The following is an 18,475-nucleotide window of genomic DNA, read 5'->3' on the forward strand; positions in this document are numbered from 1 at the left end:
AGAGAGCGGTGGCAAAAAATCAAGAAAAGTCAAAAGAAGAACGCCGACTACCCAGTGGCTGATGCAACTGGGGCAGGAGACGCCGAAAGACCTCACAGACAACAACGAGACCCCGGTTCCACATCCGCAGACACGTGAATATAGACTATGCTCCCTTATTTGCATGTTCCGCCCTATAATGTCATGCGAACACTAAATATTATAGTTATAACAAAGCCCAGACCTGGGACTCAGGGTTTATAACTCGGGCCCCCATATGATGTGGATATGACACAAAGTTGGCCCATGAGAGGGATGAGATCCACAAAACTTAGTTGTCATTCATTATCCCTGCTCCTAAGTAGACCCTAAAATGTCTGGGGCTGAAAAGCCTGCCGTCATCCCCCTACACCCAAAAAATTGACGGTTAATACATGACACGTTGAAATAACTTGTTTAGCAATCTATAGAGCTACTGTTAGATAGATAAGTTGTAAGTATTCACCTTGTTATTATTCCATTTTATTCTCCATATAGGTGGTTGGCCTTGGTTCCCCTCATTCCCCCAAGCTCTGCTGTACATTTTGAGACCATGGGCCCTAACTGGTTCCCCAGGTCTAGAAACGCAGAGGATACCCAACTCCATTCAACAGAATGTTTTTTTTTTTTTTTTAAATTCTATGTTTCCCCCCTTATGTTACTCCAACCTTTTACCCCTCCCCCACCCACACCAAGGAGAGGTAGTCATAATACGATATCAGAAGAATCCATAAGCACACCCACATGGCTGACTTAAAGCTAGTCTCGCTGAACGCGAAGGGCCTCAACATACCTGAGAAAAGGTCTAGACTGTTGCACACTATGCACACTGAGAGGGCGGATGTGGTATTCTTACAAGAAACGCACTTCAAGAAGGGGAAAGCCCCGAAGCTATACTCCAGACACTACCCCACAGGTTTCTTCAATGACCACTCTGAATCCAAAACAAAAGGAGTTGCAATCCTATTCGATAAAAACACACTCCTTAAGGACACGACAGTGATCCAAATAGGAGACGGCCGAGGATTATGTATAAAAACCACCATACGCAATCAAGTGTTCACGTTTGTAAATTTATATTTTCCCAACAAGGGCCAGTTACGCACCTTGAAAATGGCCCTGGAGATGGTTGAGGGTGTCATGGAGGGGGTACTGGTGGTGGGTGGCGATCTAAACTGGGTAGTAGAACCCGCAATAGACTCAACCAGCGCTTCGACTTCCTCTTCACTAAATGACCAAAGACGATTCAAAAAGCTTATGCACGACTTCCAACTCATAGACACATGGAGACTAATGCACCCCAAAGATCACGATTACACCTTCTACTCGCACCCACACAATACCTATACCCGCATAGACTACTTTTACTTAAGTCATAGATCTCTTGATCTCATGATCAACACCTCAATAGGACAGATAGTGGGATCAGACCATGCCCCCATAACATTAGAACTGTCACTACTACACCCCCCCTCACGCCATTGGCAATGGCGTTTCAATGAACAATTTCTCCGCGAAGATGAGTGCAGGAAACAAATAGAAGAAGCAATAGATGAATACATATTATTGAACTCAAACGACGAAACATCACCCGTTACATTATGGGAAGCCCACAAGTGCGTGATCAGGGGTAGGTGTATTAAAATAGGATCTTATCTCAAAAAGAAAAAAACTGAGTGTAAAGAGGCCCTACTAGGTAGAATCAAAAAATTAGAGTCCCTGCACAAATCCTCACTGACCCCAGATGTCCTCTTGGAATTACAAGACGCTAGGGCTTCGCTAAATAGCCTGTTAAACGAGGGCACCCGTAGAGCTCTCCGATGTTGCCGCCATAGGTATTTCAGATGGGGTAATAAACCAGGCAAGCAGCTGGCTAGGGCCCTGCGAGCACAGAGATCGTTAACGTACATCACCGAGATGAAAGACGCTTCAGGTGCCCTCCATAATAAAAACAATAAAATAGCAGAGATCTTCCAAGACTACTATACGGGTCTCTACAATCTTTCTTCCAAGGGACCACCGCGAGATCAGGTAGCCCATGAGACCGCAATTAAAACATACTTGAATGACATACAATATCCCATACTACCCCACAACCTAACAGCAACCTTAAACGATCCCTTCACGGAAGCTGAATTACGCTCAGCAATTAAGACATCGCCCTCTGGGAAGAGCCCGCGCCCGGACGGCTTCCCCATAACTTATTACAAAGCATTCCAAGACCACCTGATTCCACTCCTCACAAAAGCGTGCAATGGGATCTCTAAGACCTCACCTTTATCTGCCCAGTCACTTGAAGCCCACATTACAGTCCTACCAAAAGAAGGCAAAGACCCTTCACTCCCCTCCAGTTACTGTCCCATTTCATTGCTTAATGTGGACGTTAAACTCTACGCAAAACTACTAGCTAACCGCCTATCCAAGTTGGTACCGCACCTGGTCCACCCAGACCAGGTGGGATTCGTATGTGGGAGAGAGGCAAGGGACAATACAATGAGAGTTATTGACCTGGTAGCACATGCCCACACAACTAAGACCCCGAGTATGCTACTCTCCACAGACGCCGAAAAGGCATTTGACAGAGTAGATTTGTCATTTATGGGAGAGGCTCTCCGACATGCAGGGGTGGGAGAGCAATTCATAGGGAAAATACTCGCATTATACCAGCAACCAACGGCTTGAGTACGAGTCAACGGCATGCTGTCCGACCCCGTGCTGATTGCCAATGGGACCAGGCAGGGGTGCCCACTATCACCTCTGCTGTATGTGATATGCATGGAGGCCCTGGCCAGGGCCATTAGGACTAACCCAGACATCAGTGGTTTAGATGTAGGTGGAACAAAACATAGACTCGCACTCTTCGCTGATGACCTGTTGGCAGTCATCACAAAACCCATAATCTCTCTCCCAAACATTATAAAAGAATTTACGCGATTCGGGAAACTGACCAACTTTAAAATCAATTACTCAAAATCTACAGCCCTTAATATCACCCTCCCACCCGACACGGTAGAATCTCTAGCCCGACAATTCCCGTTCACCTGGCATCCCTCACATATTAAGTACTTAGGGGTACTTATCCCTTCATCTCTTCAGACGACCGCGAAAATTAATTATACACCCTTAATACAAAAAGTGCGCACGGAGCTAGCAAAATGGGCATCCCAAAAGTTCTCATGGATAGGTAGGATGAATATTATAAAAATTAATGTTTTGCCTAGGTTTCTCTACTTATTCCAGACTATCCCGCTAAAACTCCCGCCAAAATACATTGCAGAAATACAAAAGATCATTAGCAGATTCGTATGGGGTGGCAAAAAGCCCAGATTCAAACACAGATACTTATTCCGTAGGAAAGCACATGGAGGCCAACAACTCCCCTGGCTACTAGCGTATCACCAGGCGACTACATTACACAGAATCATGGACTGGTCTAGACCTGACACCAAAGAGAAACAGTGGGTAGCAATTGAAAAATACTCCTCGGGACTGGACCTCAGGGTAACCCCTTGGCTCCCCAAAATAGCCCACTCAACACACCCGACAGTAGGACCAACTTTGAGTCTCTGGAAATCAGTACGATATAAGCTGGGCCTCACATCGCAGGACTCCCTACTCCTTCCGATAATTAACAACCCAGACTTTGAACCGGGGACCTCGGGAGGCACTGCACGCAGATAGTATCGGGGAGGGTTGTTCAGGACGCTAGACCTGATAACAGGAGGTACGGTCAAATCCTTTAATGGCTTAAAGGAAGACAAGACACTACCACAGTCAGACCTATGGTTTTACTTCCAAGTAAGACATTTTATTCAATCGCATAGAGCCCCATCCACCTTTACAAAAAAACCCTACCCATTTGAGGTGCTGTGCACACAGTCTTTGGAACTAAGCCACACAGTATTGGCCATCTACAAAATCATAGTGCAGGCACATACAACAGATACTCCCACCTTCTGCAAGGCCTGGGACGAGGATCTCTCCAAGAAAGGCATACACATAAATTGGGAAAAACATTGTGAAAATATGTCCCGTTGTTCATCTAGCCTAGAAGTAGTAGAAACGCAATACAAGCTCTTAACCAGATGGTATAGGTGCCCACCCCAGATACATAAATTCTTCCCATCTGTCTCACCCATGTGTTGGAGATGTCATTCTCAGATAGGAACACTGGTACATATATGGTGGGACTGCCCAAAGATAGCTAAGTTTTGGGAAAGTGTGATACGCATCTCGTCGGAGATCTTGGGATTCCAAACCCCAGAGAAGCTCGACTTTTAGCTGTTATCCCACTCCCCCATGCCTTTTAGTAAATACAGACACTCGCTTCTGAAACATCTCAATAATGCAGCTAGAGCTGTGGTACCAGTACATTGGAGGTCAACCGCCATCCCGACCATGTGGGAGTGGTTCCAGAGAGTGAATTTCTATAGAGCTATGGAAGATGTCTACTTCTCGGTACTGGACAGACACTCCTATGTAGCCACTTGGCTACCGTGGCTTGAGTTTCAGTCTTCAAACACATACAGAAGCCACATGCCTAGTACCCCCTGAGAGGCCTCTATCGATTGACCCAGATACACCCTGACTCGGGATGGGTGAATCCTATACTATAACATACAGACAGTATGTCCATATTCCTATCACTACCTTGGCCCCAAAACCCTAGACCCCCCCTCCCCCCCCACCAAACCAATCCTATACCCACCCCCCCTTCACAACTATATTCCTTACCTAGTTAAGAAATGTATTGCAATTCACAAGCCGTTCACACAAACTATCACAAGTGTTATAGGTCTTCTATATTTCAATAAACAGAGATGAAACCATGAAACAACACTTAAGATGCAATGCTAATGTTTACTGTTTTGAATTGTTACAAGTGCCTTGAAAATGTTTTCCAAAGTTTGTAATGCTTTTCTCCTATAATTGAAAACTACAAATAAAGAATATATATAAAAAAAAATTCCTATGGTGTAACAGGTCTTTGAATTCCTGCTAAATCCTTTGAAATTCTGCTAGCCTCCACGTGAACTCTGTGTCTCGGGGACCCATCACAGGAACAGCGGAAGTAGGGGATGCCCGGTGGAAGGCGAGCGATCGACACCTGGCTCCGTTCTAACGCGTTTCGTATCAAACTTCGTCAGGGGGCGTTGCCGGTGAATGATCGCTCATGGACTATAACAGAATAAGTGACCAATCATGATGTAGAAGGGGTTTGTCCACAGCCTGGCGCTCATAACCCAGTTTAGGTAATTCACGCTATACAGTATAGGGTTGTTCTTTTTGCAAGTAACACTACAATCCAGGAACATTGTATTTTCAATTAAAAAGACATTTTTACAATTGATACTATGTCTTACAAATATAAAAAATATATAAAATGTAAAAAATGACAACATTGTATCAACCTTAAGAGAAAAAACGACATTGAGAAAAAACGACATTTGAGAACAAGGTAATACATTTGCCCTTAAAGGGCTAGACTCAAATCTTGGTATGCACCAAAAAATATATACATATTCGTCCTTTACAGATGAAGGTTATTACACTATTAATACAGAGAAACTTTACATGCAATTAATATAAACAGAGGTAATAATAATGATAAGACAGACAGGTCTCTCAGTCAGATATGGCTGTATAGTATATATTGCATTGGTGAAATAATTAACATTTAACGATTTATAAACGGGGTAATTTCATATCCCTCGTTTAAGCCTACAGGAGTAAGTGTATTTAGAGACAAGATCCAATAGGTTTCAAGTCTCAGGAGGGCTCGATCTCTATCGCCACCCCTTTTATTGGCTACCACCAATTCTAAGCCTCTGACTTCGCCGCCTGGCCTCCACACTTCCTCTACTCTGACCTACCTTCTGTAATTCTTGGTGACTTTAATATTCCCTTGGATAACCCTGCTGATCCTGGCACCTCCAAACTCCTCTCTCTCTGCTCCTCTCTTGGCCTATCTCAGTGGACTACCACTCCCAGTGGCGGATTCAGGGGGGGCACCCGGGCACGTGCCCCCCCTGTCATTTATTTTGTAGCTGAGGACCAGGGCTTTCCAACGAGCCCAGCCCCGTGTTTCTAGCCCCCCGGGAACCGGAGATATCGCCTGGCAAAGCTGTAACGTTTTTTCCCCATAGGATAATATGGGACCCGTCAATTCCGACCCCCACCCGGTTCCGACGGCTGCCAGTTCCCGCCCTGGCATCACAGAAGCTTGTGGTTGATCTCATTCAATTCCAAATCGCTGGGCCTTCAATATAATACCAGGCTGGTCCATATCGGTCAATCGGTTCCAGAGATATTGCGTGTAAGCCGATTATTTTATTTTTGAAATGTAATTTCATGGCTGTTCTTGTTCTTTGAGGGCAGATTATTCTGGAAACAAACGTTCCAGTTTCACTGGACCAAAATCATTCAAAGCCCACTCAAAAGTTCTTCAATATGATACTCATGAAAATGGGTCAGTTGCTTCCAAAGATATAGCCAGTTAAATGAGATAACTGGTTAAAGGGGGGGGGGGGGGGAGGGATGGTTTTCTCTCCCCCTCACACCAGAAAATGCAGGGACTAGGCTGGTGTAAAAGGGGCCAAACTGGGAATGCATTTTCTGGTGTGAAAGGGGTATTATTTCAAATAGTCAGTACCTGCAGTGCTCTGAATACAGCCAGGCTCTGCCACTGTCAGTGGCTATCACTTCTGCCTGGCGGCAGCTGTCCCCCATTTACCGCGAGCATGTATTCCCCCTTAGCAATGAACATGTAATCCCACATGGCAACGAGCATGGAACCTCTGGCAATGAGCATGTAGATAAGCAGCATTTATGTAGCATAATTTTTAATAGGCATTATGGTGTTTGGCATAATACATAATGGACATAATGGCGTGTAACTTAACGTGTAATGGACATTATCCGTGTGGCAGTATGTGAGTTTTGGCTCAATCCATGTGGCATTATGTGAATTTTGGCTCAATTCGTGTGGCAGTATGTGAATTTTGACTCAATCCATGTTGCATTATGTGAATTTTGGCTCAATCCATTTGGCATTATGTGAATTTTGGCTCAATCCGTGTGGTATTATGTGAATTTTGGCTCAATCCATGTGGCATTATGTGAATTTTGGCTCAATCCATGTGGCATTATGTGAATTTTGGCTCAATCCATGTGGCATTATGTGAATTTTGGCTCAATCCATGTGGCATTATGTGAATTTTGGCTCAATCCATGTGGCATTATGTGAATTTTGGCTTAATTTGTGTGGCAGTATGTGAATTTTGACTCAATCCATGTTGCATTATGTGAATTTTGGCTCAATCCATTTGGCATTATGTGAATTTTGGCTCAATCCATGTGGCATTACTGTATGTGAATTTTGACACAATCCATGTGGCATTATGTGAATTTTGGCTCAATCCATTTGGCATTATGTGAATTTTGGCTAAATCCGTGTGTTATTATGTAAATTTTGGCTCAATCCGTGTGGCATTATGTGAATTTTGACACAATCCATGAGGCATTATTTGAATTTTGGCTCAATCCAAGTGGAATTATGTGAATTTAGTTTCATTCCATTTGGCATCATGTGTAAGGGGGAAGTATAAAGGGGTCTAGTATTTTGTTGCATAATGTGTAGAAGTTGTATATGGTGTTGTAGACTACACTCAAGGACACACCTCTGTTGAGTGGCCACACCCCTTTTCCGGAGCGCGGCTTCGGCGCGCGTACAACTACATCCTTCGCTTTTGTCGCCATGGTGGGCCTGCGTACTTTAAATGCCAGCGCCTATTTTTAATCCCATTCCCACCCTCTCTCTGCCGCTCTCTTAGCATGTACACTGGCACCACTAACACCGCCCCCTCCCCCACTTAAACCCTCTTTTATCATGGTGCCCCCCCTGTCATTTTATCGTGGATCCGCCCCTGACCACTCCCACCCACATCCAAGGACACTCCCTCGATCTTGTCTTCTCCTGCTCTTGTTCCCTTACTGACTACACTATCTCGGCTTTTCCTCTTTCAGACCATCACCTCATCTCCTTCTCCCTCACTGCTTCCCCCCCTCCCAAGGGCATTGTCTCACGGCATAACGTCAACACACTTGATATTGCTGCCTTCTCAGACACGCTGTGTCCTCTTCTCGCCCCAATCACTGCCATGTCATGCCCGAACCTTGCCGCCTCCCTCTATAACGACACCCTATCTTCGGCATTGGACTCTGCCTGCCCTCCCTCCTCTATCCCTCTTCGATGCTCCAACCTCCATCCGTGGCACTCGCCTATCACCCAATTCCTTAAAAAGTGCTCTCACACTGCTGAGCGCTTCTGGAAGAAATCACGCTCCCTCGTGGATTATCTCCATTTCAAATTCATGCTTTCCTCCTTCAGCTCTGCCCTTGCTTTGGCCAAGGAATCCTACTTTAAGTGCCTCATCCTTTCCCAATCATCCAACCCCCGCAGGCTCTTTGCCACCTTCAACTCCTTGCTCCCCCTCCTCCTCCAGCTCTTCCGTCCTCCATCGTAGCTTCTGATTTTGCTACCTACTTTTCAACCAAAATCTCCTCTCTCGGGACTGCCATCACTGCTGCCATGACCTCACCCTCCTCCCCTCCTACATCTCCACTCCCCTCTTTCCCACCCCTGTCCTCAAAACCAAACGAGCCTTAAAAATAAGAATCTTGGAGCACACAAGAAATATTAGAAAAAAAGGTGGCCAATCACAGCATCCCAAGACACTTTCTACAACATCATAATGGGGATGCTAGTGGTCTGAGGTTCAAAGGAATTGAAATGGTACTCCCTGATATAAGAGGAGGAGATAGGGAAATGTCATTAACACTTGGATACACTCATAAAACAGTACCTAATTGGCCGTAAACATACAGGCAATAAGACTTTCTTTTAACGTATTTGGCATTGCCACCAATACTGTATATACCAACAAGACCCGATATATTGGGGCAATCATGTTTGTACAATAAGCTATATACACTATGTACACCCTTGAAAATTAGGGTGATGTTGGATGTCAGGGTAATATAAGATGTAGTCTGAACATGGCACATACTATAATTTAAGTATTCATAACAAAAGGCGTCATTTCCACATTTTAATTTAACCCGTTTGGTATCAGGGTATCTAGGGTTAATATCCAGTGTGTTTCTCTTCGTATGAATTCTTTTTCCCTATCTCCTCCTCTTATATCAGGGAGTACCATTTCAATTCCTTTGAACCTCAGACCACTAGCATCCCCATTATGATGTTGTAGAAAGTGTCTCGGGATGCTGTGATTGGCCACCTTATTCTTAATATTTCTTGTGGCCGGTCACAGTTCAGGAGATTGAGAGGGGAAGAAATGTGCGCCAGCAATCCCACGGTGTTGGAGGAGCACTGGATGCGGCAGCGACTGTCCCGGACAACTCGAGAGAGCAACTTACTGTGAGATACGCCTATTATATCACGTGGTAGTTTCAGCCCACGCTGCTGAAAAGCAGGGTACGAGTCATATATTTTTTACCTGGTTTTATGAGCAATTGTCGCCCTTTATTAAATACATTATTTGCACTATGAAGCGCTTCCTCCAATCTCTTTTTCCAGATCTACACTATTCCCGTGGGGTCCGGGATTCCTTCTTTGAGATGGAAAGCTGCGGTCAAAAGGAGAGACAGACCTAGTGCTTAAAAACCGCTGATTGGTGTAAAAATACACCTGGGACTCAAAAACTGTCAAGTCTTAATAGACTTTGAAAAAGATCTTTGGTGGTTCATCAGCTAGCGCACCTCTAATCCTTTTGGTTGATATATATATCTATATATATATATAAAACAAATAGAGGGGGCGCTTCATAGTGTAATACAATTTATTTAAAACAGGTGGACAATGCTAACAGCAAATCTCATATTAGGAAGGTAGAACCCGTACCGAGGTGTTCCTCCGGTGTGGGCTGGCTACCACAAGATATATATCAAATAACCACTGGCACAAACTGCAGGCACTTGTAGCTCACTCACGGGACCTCTCACTGCTCCAGGAGCACAATGTCAATTCCGGAACCCGGCGCCTCAGCGTCTTTGAGCAAGAGCAGCCACACAGCTCGATCTCCAGTGGCACACAGTGCGTCACACAGGCCACGCCCCTACGCTTTTCGTCATAGGACGTCAGTGGGGAACACCTCGGTATGGGTTCTACCTTCCTAATAGGAGATTTGCTGTTAGCATTGTCCACCTGTTTTAAATAAACGGTATTACACTATGAATCGCCCCCTCTATTTGTTTTAGATGGAAATGTTCTGAAGTTCCTGTGGGAATCGGGTTCACCAGAGGGGAGCTGCTGCTCTAAACAAGTTAACCCATTGGACTGAGTGTGGATAAGGATCACTTTTATGACGAAGGAGCTACGGGCTCCGAAACGTTGAAATAAAGCTACACTGATTTCACCCGTTTACAACGTCTCCGAGTGCCGCCTGCTCAGTTCTCAATATTTCCAGTGGGCTTGCCTTCACGGGAAAGCACCGGCGCTAGACCTCAGAAGTGTTTTAGATCACAACGGCAGTACGGTGCAGCTTCTCCAATAAACTGATCCCACGGATGAAGTTTTGTATACAAAAAATAAGACATAGCGCACAATGAACAATGTATTCAAATAGAATTTATAAAGAAATAGCAGCTCACATACATATTAGGTAAAAGATAAACAGCTTGCCAGCATGTATATAAAAGGAGCAGCAGGTGGATGTCTTTTCTCAAACAACTCTGAAGCCGCGAAGCCTTTCGACGTCCCATCAAACAGACTCCCAAGTACGTCACAGCAGAAACACGCCCGCCCGGTTTCGCCTCGTCTGGAGCCCTGACGAAGTCCAGACGAGATGAAACCAGTCGGACTTGCTCCAAGTACATCACAGCAGAAACAAGTCCGACCGGTTTCATCTTGTCTGGACTTCGTCAGGGCTCCAGACGAGACGAAACCGGGCGGGCGTGTTTCTGCTGTGACGTACTTGGGAGTCTGTTTGATGGGACGTCGGAGGCTTCGCGGCTTCAGCGTTGTTTGAGAAAAGACATCCACCTGCTGCTCCTTTTATATAAATGCTGGCAAGCTGTTTATCTTTTACCTAATATGTACATAAGCTGCTATTTCTTATATGTATAGTCTTTTGTGGCTGGCCGGCACTTGTGGGATGAACTTGCCCGGTGCCTTCCGCAAATAACCTGCAAGGATGCAGAATGCCATTCTTGATAAAAGTTCTCAGGCACTGAAACGTTGAAAAGCACCTAGCGGAGGGTGTGGCCGGTCTGAGCTGCGAGCGGACGTGTGTCCACAAATATCCTGCCTGTTTATCCGGACGAGACCGCAGACCACCTGCCCCTCTCTCCCTAACCTCCGGAGCTTCGCCTGCGCCTCCTGTGTCACCCGCTGCTCTCCTGCGTGGCTCGCATGGGCTGCTGCGGCTGGCTGGGCCGCCTGTGCTCCGCGCTGCCGGGTGCCGTCTTTGGTCCTTCCTTCCTCCTGTGGCTTCAACTACAGTGCTGTCCGGAGGCTGCGGTGGCGGGGGTAGATGCTGGGCACGCGGCTGGGAGACACCTACTCCATCCAGTGCCCCTTGCAGCAGCTGGGGGCACGAGAGGGGGGATCCTGCCCCACATCTGAGGTACACCAGCTTCACATCCATATCGCTCTGGTGAGGGAGGGGTCGCGGCCATCTTGGGCGGTCCAGGATCGTGCCAGCTGGCATCATCTTCCATTCCTGGCCTGCACTGGCACCTCAAGCGATCTGGCGCTGTAGTGGAGGAGAGGCTGTGCCCATTCAGACATAGGAGGTACCTGCTGCCCTTATCACTTTTTTAGTCAAGCAGTGTGCTAGCCGCTGCTGCATTATACCAGGTATCCTCCAGTGACAATTACCCTGCTCTCCTTCAAGGTTTGCCTGTAGTCATGTCTGCTATTTCCTCTGTTATGGATGCATCTGTCCATCATATCCTGATGTCTATATCTGCCTCCACTGACCGGCTGCTTAATAAACTTGATGCTGTGTTATGGGATGTCTCCCCTATATGCTGTGCTTCTGATAAGCCCAATATGGAAGATAAGGGGACTCTGCCTGGGTTCTGTGCTCCTGGGACTCCATCAGCATCGTTACCTGCATACCCCTCGGCTTTCCATGCCTCCACGCACACGCTATCGAATATGTTCACGAGCACGCAATTGGCCATTTCTTCCCCATCCTGCACCTATGAGAAATGTGATGTGGGGGCCGGGTTGGCTTCTTCTACTTGCTATTCTTCTGCAACTCCTCTAAATCCTGTCTCTGGACAAGTGGTGGATTTCTTTTCCATGCTGGTCTTGCCCCAATTATTAAATGGCCGCTATCCATGCTTTGGATCCTAATTGGCTGCCGCGAAACACTCGAAAGATGCTCCTGCTCCTCAGATGGGAAAATTAAAACCACAAGATTTGATATCTGTGGATGCCAATCTTTACTGTCTCTATCCTCCTGTGCCCTGGAATGTGAATGATATGCTTGTACATCTGAGACACCTTGATGCATGACCGGATAAAACGATAATGCTACACATATTTGGCCGGATCCAAGATATTATTTTCTTTTTTTTCTTTTTATAATCTTTATTGCTTTTTATATTATAACAAAAGACATTTACATAACAATACACAACATACTTATATACACTCAGTTCGTGTAGGTACTTTAACATACATCATAGGATCTTATAAAGAGACTGCATAGACAATTAACCCAACATTAGGACTAGCTAATTTATCAGTTCATATTAGGCTTCAGATTCTTAGGCTTTGTCATGGCCCGTCAACTTACCTATGATTTATATCAATAATCGCTAGTTAAACCTCCTCGACTATGCGTTCTCCCAACTTTATTCTCCCAACTTTACTCAGTTACTTTGTTAATCTTCCCTCCACCTCCCCCCCCCTTCATTTATATATAGTTTACCCTACTGTGTCAGTGAACTAGAGCAGGGTGAGTCAGGTTATCTCAACTTCATTCTTCAAATGCAAAAGAAAGGAAAAAAAAAAACATATGTATATATTTTTCCTCTCTCTTCCTCCTATGTCTCCCCTCCTCTTAAAAATAAAGGAAAAGGACATAAATATTTACAATTGTGATCATAATATTATAATTATATATTCTATTATAGCATTTAATTCTCTCTATAAGGTGAAGATACATTCAAATTCCACTTAGATTTCTACTTATTAGTGCAAAATTGTTCTATTATAAAAATGTGATTGTATCCAGTGATTCCAAACCAGGTAAAATGTATTTAGTGTATTACGGGCTTGTGCTAAGTTTCTTTCTTGTTGTATAATAAAATTCACGCGTGCCTTCCATACTTCTATATCTGGTGCAACATTAGACATCCACCGACTTCCCACTATAACTTTAGCAATGGAGATGAGATTAACGATATACATTTTATCATTCCTGTCGATATCCCCTGGCACTATTCCCAATAAACAGCACTTTAGAGGCAAGATTTCAATTGGTTTCCCTGTCGTCATTATAATAGATTTGACTTTATCCCAAAATTGAGAGACCTGACAACAATCCCATATTAAATGGATAAATGACCCAGGAGCATTTCCACATTTAGGGCAGGCGGATGAAGCTCTCCCTGCAAATTTCGCCAATTTTAAGGCGGTCATATATGATCTATGTAGAATAAGGAGTTGGGTCTGTTGAACTCGGTGAGAGTTTGTCGCCTTAGCCACCATTGACTTGGCCATAGACCATTCCAGGTCGCACATCTCTCCTATCTCCTTCTCCCATTTTTCCTTTAATACTATTAGACTGTCTCTGTTTTTGTTTTCCATTAAGATACCATATACTCTAGATATTATTTTCTTGGTATTTGGAGCTTTAATAATCTTTTTAATCTCAGATTCATTAAAGCATAGGGCTGAATTTGTTAAGCGTGCTTCCACAGCACTCCTTAATTGCAAATATCGAAAGAAGAGTGTATTCGGGAGATTATATTCTTCTTTTAATTGGGCAAATGATTTTAAACCATTCGGACCGTACAACTGGGAGAGATAGTTTATTGAATATGGGTGCAAGGCTTCTGCTATTTGTAGAGCATTAGCTTCCTTGGGGGTAAGCAAATCAGCAATTCTATATTCCTTATCCATGATACCATTTTCTATAACCAGACTGACTTTCCTGTTTAGCATCTGCTGCGCCCTTACCATAACTTGAACTGGTTGACTGGCCTGACTTGTTGTCAATACAGACCAGTTTCTATGTCTCTATCCCTCCTGTCTACTTGTACTATCCTGTATGGGGGGTGGGGAGGGGGGGGTGTTTGTTCCTGTAATTGTTATACTGCTCTAGATTGTTACAGCGGATATTATCCTTAAATAATGCGTCCAATATACTTTGATACCACTTGTCCGCAACCCCAGATAGTCCATCCTATAGCTATCCTTTTGATGGGTGGGTGGGTGGGTGGGAGGTAGGGGTAAATGAGTTTTGTTAGGCATAGGTTAGCTGATAGCTGACAGCCGTTTATTTATTCCCTACTATAGAAGCTATGGGTGGGTGGGGGGACATAGATAGATAGTTAAGTAGAAAGGGGGGTAGTAGTGATTAGGGGATCCAAGTCTATTCCTTTGGGGGGGAGGGGGGCATTTATATGTTTAGGTTAGTATAGAATAGCTGTAGTGGGGGTAGGTTAAGGGATCCAAGCAGTGGCGTAACTATAGAGGGTGCAGTGGATGCAACTGCTATGGGGCCCGGCCGCTTGGGGGGCCCGAGGACCCAACAGGTTATCCCCTGCACCCTATATAATTACGTCACTGCCTGCAACCTTTTAAACTTTGTTTTCCCCAAAAAATTGCGGTGCGGGACTGCGCTGCCGTCTGCCACTCTAAGTTGCAGGAGTGTCAGAGACGGCAGCTTGGAGGTGGGCTAGAGCGACTACATGAAGCGCCTGACTAGAGGGCGCTGCAGCTGCCCTCTCCATTTGCCTGCGGGGAGTGGGGTCCGTGGTGTCCATGTCCCAGCTGACTGAGCCTGTGAGCAGCAATGAGAGAGCAGTCAGCACGCGGCTAGGAGGAGGAAGCCCATCGCTCGGTAAACCATTTTTACCAGCAGGCACCCGGCGGCTCCTTCACTAGAGGAACACTGGTGTTCCATGTATGCTGCACAGGGTTGTCGGAGGGAGGGCAGTAATGGAGCTCCTACCTAATGAGGCACCGCAGCAGAGAGTCAGATGGCCGCTGTGCACACAGGATGGATGGGCAGTAATAAGTATACTCTCAGCTAGGAACAGGTAACTAGGTAGGGGGTGGGGGTGTTGTAGATGGGCTTATGGCTGCTTATAGAGGTGCTTCTTTACTCCTCCCTCCTCCCATGTGCATTACATGTTTTGCCTTCAAAACCAGCATGTGCCTACCGCCCCCCCCCCTCACCTGCAATTGTCAGTCACTTACCTTCTCCCCCTCTCTGACCTGCAATTACCTGCCCCCACTCTCTGACCTGATTGTGCCCTGCACTTACCTGCCCTGCCTCTTTGACCTGCATGTGCCTCCCCCCCCTCTGAACTGCACATGCCTGCCGACAAGGGGGGCCCTAATCAAGATTTTGCTATGGGGCCAACAGAATTCTAGTTACGCCCCTGGATCCAAGTATACCTAAGTTGGGGTTGGGTCATACAGGTAGGGGGGTTATTAGGGAGGTTTGTTTTGGGTTATAAATATTATTATTTTGTGTTCCATATATCCTAAATTGAACCTGGTTTAACTCTAGGATTGTAGGGCTTCAGGTGACTTTAGCAGTAAACTCTATGTCTGATATAATATCCTTTACCCTTAACGTAAAGTGTTACCCGTATGGCGCCTACGGGTACTCTGTGAGGGTGATCCTATTGGTGTATATCACACCGCTACAACCATGGTCAAAAGTCTTACTATATATTACACTGCTTTGTTATACCATACCTATATATTGATGTATACAATGTTGCCCTGCACTCCAAGGAACAATATTTTGGGGTGTTATTGTGTGTTTGTTTGAGAAAATCAATAAAAATGATTGAATTAAAAAGAAAAGCACCTAGCGGGCATCAGTTGTCTTCTTTCACGCAGTCACACAGTCTAAGAGTGCCACCGCCACCAGCCAGATATATATATATATATATATATCCTTGCACTTTAACTGTATACCTGTACAGAACAAGTTATTTTAAGCCAAGTCGGTGCATTAGTGGTGGGACCCGGTGGAAGCTTTCATAGCTATACGCACACGGTGAACCACAACCACTGCACAAGCTGCCTGCCCCAGCTGTCAGCTCAACCACCAGCTGCCAGTTCCGGCCGACATAGAACCAGCAGGACTAGGCATCTGTGCCTTTAGTAAAGCTGCCTTATGAATAATTGGACACAGAAACAACTTATGTTAATATGCAACTTATGTTAATATGCAAACTGTAATTCCAGTGCAACACATGTTATCATTTAAATCCCTAGACATAAGAGCAGCTCACATAGCTACACAGCCTGATTCTGTTCACTCGCAAAATCAAATTCTCTCTCTAATGTACAAAACCATGTGTTCTTCTGGTGGGGCAGATGTAACATGTGCAGAAAGTTAGATTTGTGTTATTTTGTTTCTGTGCAGACTAAATACTGGCTGCTTTATTTTTTACACTGCAATATAGATATCAGTTTGAAGTACAAACCCCACCCAAATCTAACTCTCTCTGCACGTTACAACTGCCCCAGCCTGCAGTGTACATGGTTTTGTCCATTAGAGAGAGAATTTGCTTTTGCGAGTTAACCAGAATCAGGCCCTTTGTGACTTCAGTGCACCACATGTAATCTTTGTACATAAATTGCAGAATAGACACTGCCATATGTGTGCGGCTACACGAAGATCCAAATATTTTTCGTGAAAATGTTTGAAAACTTATTTTGGATGAAGAATTATTTGACCTCAGCTTTCATCATTAACCCCTTGGGTGGTATGCCCGGAAATTCTCCAGGCTCAGCTGTGCTGCCGCAGCGGGCTGTCCCAGAAAATTTCCCGGCATACCACTAAAATAAAATAGGTGCGCACCAATGGTGTCCAGGTGTGCACCACTGGCGCAGCACCTCTAGAGCCCCCCTGTCGCAACTCCCCCCCCACCATCACCTTTGCTCCGTCGTATGCCAGAGCTCCCCTGACCCAGCCGCTATGCCGCCAGCTGCCACTCATTTTACAGCAGCAGTGATGTCTGCGGCAGGCTCTGGTATGTTCGGCACGGCTCGGGAGCGATCAGGCACCTGAGTCCGTCGCGAACATGCCCCAGCCTGCTGCCGACGTCACTGCTGAAAGGCGGGTAAGGCAGCGGCGGCAGGGAAGCTCCGGTGTACAAATAAATGCTGGAGCGGATGTGAGGTGGGGACTGGGGGGGGGGGGGGGCGAGAGTTTGCAACAGGGGGGGGGGGGGGCTTCAAACATCCTGTGGTGTGTTTTGCTGGGGCAGGACAAACTGGCCCTAGTACTCTAGGTTTGTCCTGCCCCAGCAAAGCCCACCACTCAAGGGGTTAAGTCATTAAGTTCAACTTAATACTCTTCCAACCACAGTTTTCAATTTATTTTCCAATTAATTAATGCCTATCTGGACACACAGTATGGCATGAATTTTAAAACACTTTTTTTTATCTTTGTCACCTTTATATTCAATTATGTCGCAGTTGTTCTGAAAAATGTCTTAATTTATTATAATAAAAGTTCATTTTTAATTTCTAATATATGTGCGTCCACAATAAAATAACTATTTTTCATCTCTCGTTGTTCTATCATGCCATATACTCCTCCACAATTTATCCCCATGAAAAGTTGGATTGAGCTTAGGAAAGTGGTTACAGATTGTTGTTCAACAGACAGTGAATTGCTCAATCATCCATAAATACACATTGAGAGAAAATACATTTAAAATATATACAAATTAGTTGGTTCTCTCTAAACTACCGAAGATCTATAACACGAGGTCTAATTTGTGTTGGTTGCACTGTAATCCTATTGGTCCAATAATGCATGCTTTTGAGGCACGTGCCTATGGCTAACAGCAGGCATGTGCGGTTAGGTAAATGGCCACTGGCTAACAGATGTTGGGGGGCAGGTGGCACAACATGCTCACTTGTATGAAGGCCCTGATTGACCCATAGTCAGATGAGGATAGGTATTTTTTTATTTTATTTTGTAATTGGGGGGTGTGGGTGTGTGTGTGTGTGTGTGTAATGGTCAGTAGGTTGGGTTGGTGGAGGGGGTGAGGTTGTTGATGCTTTGGTAGTTGGAAGGCCCCAGAATGTAGGGGGCAGTGAAATGATGGGGGTAACCAATAATGTTGTGTCTAGGGACAGCATGATACCTAAAATTGCCCCCTGCCTCTCATTATGTTACTTTGCCAACCTATTGAAAAACTCAGCGGACATTCCTTGATATAA

Source organism: Crinia signifera, chromosome 6 (assembly GCF_055691185.1).
Source record: "Crinia signifera chromosome 6, ASM5569118v1, whole genome shotgun sequence".
Classification (NCBI taxonomy): Eukaryota; Metazoa; Chordata; class Amphibia; order Anura; family Myobatrachidae; genus Crinia; species Crinia signifera.